Source organism: Vidua macroura, chromosome 17, assembly GCF_024509145.1.
Source record: "Vidua macroura isolate BioBank_ID:100142 chromosome 17, ASM2450914v1, whole genome shotgun sequence".
In the NCBI taxonomy this organism is placed as follows: Eukaryota; Metazoa; Chordata; class Aves; order Passeriformes; family Viduidae; genus Vidua; species Vidua macroura.
In genome coordinates this window covers 343035-346068 of record NC_071587.1, presented here as the reverse complement: position 1 = coordinate 346068, position 3034 = coordinate 343035, and positions in this window count along the sequence as shown.

Sequence of the window (3034 nt, the reverse complement as noted above, 5' to 3'; positions counted from 1 at the left end):
TAAACGCTTGGGAGAAAAATTCCCCCTGTGTCATTTCCTCACAGTAGGTACCATTATTAAAGTAACCCCAAAAACATACAGTTAGTGTGTGATAGCTCTGAATCCATGTACCTGCCTTCCAGAGGAAGTTAAAGATCCATAAATTCCTCACCTTATTAACCCATAAGCCAAACTGGATAACAGCCAGAGCAGCCTTAGTTATAGGGCCAATGTCAAGATAAGGGCCGACAAATGGGAGAAATATAGCCACGACCACATGTCACCCAACTAGACCACATGGTGATACTTAAAGATGTTTCTATATCAGCACACACACAAAAAAATTAGATTACTTAAGAACTGTTAATTATTTTTCCTCTCATTGCCCTCGAGCCCCACTTTGGGTGCCAAAATCTGTCTTGGTTTGATAAGACAGGAGTCTGTGAAGGAAGGCAAGGACCTCCCATGAAATGGAAAAGGTAAACCCCCTCCCTCCAAATTACCACAATTTCAAAATAAAAAGGCTCTCAGGCAAAGATATGGGAATGGGAATAACAGTTCTTTACTAGGAAAAAACTAAATTTAAAAAATGTAATTAGTGCAAACAAAACTACTGATAGAGTCAGAAACCTGACACCCTGATGAGTCAGGGTGTTAGTGATAGTCCAGTTAAATGGTGGCTGCTCCTCCTGCTCCTGGAGTGGCAGATGAAATGCTGCTGAAGTGATGGTCCAGTAGAAGGGTGTAGTTTTCTCTGAAGGCCTGGTGATAGAGTAGGTGGGCCTGGTCTTGCTCTAGGAATCCAGTCAAGAGGCTCTGTTGATGTCCCAAGAAATGCTGATTTTATGCAGGTAGGGATGCTTGGCTCCTCCCTCTGGGTGGAGCATCTCACAATGGGATGATGTAACTTTATCAGTCATGCAGTGAGCCATTCAATGGCACATTAACAGAAGATATCTCCCCAGAGGGAGACATTGTTCTTGGAAAAGATAAGAATACTGCCCAACATAGATGGCAAATAGAATATATGCTTATTTTACAAGCCAGGACAACGGATCAGGGAGATCACTCACCAATTACTGTCACAGTCAAAACAGACTCACCTCGGGGAAATGAATTTATTTTATAACTAATTAAACAGAGTAGGAAAATGAGAAATAAGAATAAACCTAAAACCATCTCCCCCTACCCTCCCTTCTTCCCAGACTCAGATTTACTCCCAACTCTTTTACCTCCTCCCCTTGAGCAGTGCGCAAAATGGGGAATGTGGATTTCTGTCAGCTCATAACACTTGTCTCTGCTGCTCCTTTCTCCTCATAGATTCCCCTCTCCATGGGAGGCAGTCCTGCACCAACTTTTCCAATGTGGGTCCTTCCCATGGGCTGCAGTTCTCTAAGAACTGCTCCAGCAAGGTGCCTTTTCATGGGGTCCAGTCCTTCAGGAACAGCCTGCTCCACTGTTCTGCCAGCTCCTGCATGGACTCCTCTCCACAGAGCATAGCCCCTGCCAGGAGCCCTCTTGTGGCAAGCACATTTCTCTCTCTCAGGATTTTTCATATAGGTGCATATAGAGAAAGGAGAAAACAGTTTCCATTTCTGCTCCTTGTTTTTCCTATGTGGAATGTGTTCGGAGAGTTGTTTACCTGGGATGATTGCTTGATTGGATTCTGGTGAGAATTGTTTGAGTCTGGTGGCCAATCGGATCCACCTGTGTCTGGACTCTGGCGAATAGGGTCACGACTTGTTGGTTAGTTAGATTTAGTAGTTAGAGAAAGTAGCATGTAGTTTTAGTATATATATATAGTATATTATATTATATATATATATAGTATATTATATTAGTTTTAGTATATATATATATATATATATAGTATATTAATGTATTGTAGCATAGTTATAATAAAGAAATCATTCAGCCTTCTGAACTCAGTCAGACATCATCGTTCTTCCCATTGGGTTTGCCTGCATTTACAATACCCACTCAAGTGTGGGCTCCTTCCAGGCTGCAGATCCCTTCAGGGCATCCCCACCCACTGTGCTGTGGGCTTCTCACATGGGCTGCAGTGGGGATCTATTCCTCTACTCACCTACACGGGCTATGGGTCAAAATCCACTGTTGCTCTCACATCTCCTTCCTCCCTGCCAGCTGCTGTTCCACAGCAGCATTTACCCCTTTTTTAGTATCTAATCACAGAGGCCCTCCCAGCATCACTGGTTGGCTCAGCCTTAGCCAGTGGCAGGTCTGTCCTGGAGCCCTCTGGAGCCGGCTCTGCCCAACATGGGAGCAGTTTCTGGTGTCTTCTCATAGAGGGTCACCCTGCAGGCCCCTGCTACCCAGATGTGACCATGCAAACCTGTGACGAGGATGATGAGGTAGTACCAAGGGGAGCATAGGGGTCTCAAGAAAAGTATGAGGCAGGGGAAGCAGCAAGAGGAGCTTAAAAGTTTCAATGAGCTGGAGTCATTGCCATAGGTCCAGAGACAATCACCAAAGTCCCAGTGTGACTCTGCTGGTATGAGGCCAAGGACATGGCCCGCCCCTGGGTCAGGGCAATCCCAAGCACAGACTCAGGCTGGGCAGAGCAGGGGTTGAAAGCAGCCCTGAGGAGAAGGACTTGGGCATGTTGGTGGACAAAAATCTCAGTGTGCCCCAACCGCTTGCACTGTCACCCAGAAAACCCCATGCCCTGGGCTGGCACCACAGAGTGGGCAGCAGGGGACAAGGGGGATTCTGCACCTCTGCTCTGCTCAGGTGAGACCCCACCTGCAGAGCTGCCTCCAGCCCTTGGGTCCAGCATGAGAAGGATGTGGAGCTGCTGGAGTGAGTCCAGAGTGGCCAAAGAGATGCTCCAAGGTCTGGAGCCCCTCTGCTCTGAGCCGAGCTGGGAGAGCTGGGAGTGTTCAGCCTGGAGAAGAGAAGGCTTCAGGGAGACCTTAGAGACATTTCCAATGCCTAAAAGGGCTCTAAGAGAGCTGAGGGATAACCTTGCACAAGGGCTTGGAATGCCAGGACAAGGGGAATGGCTTTCCACTGGCAGAGGGCAGGGTTAGAAGAA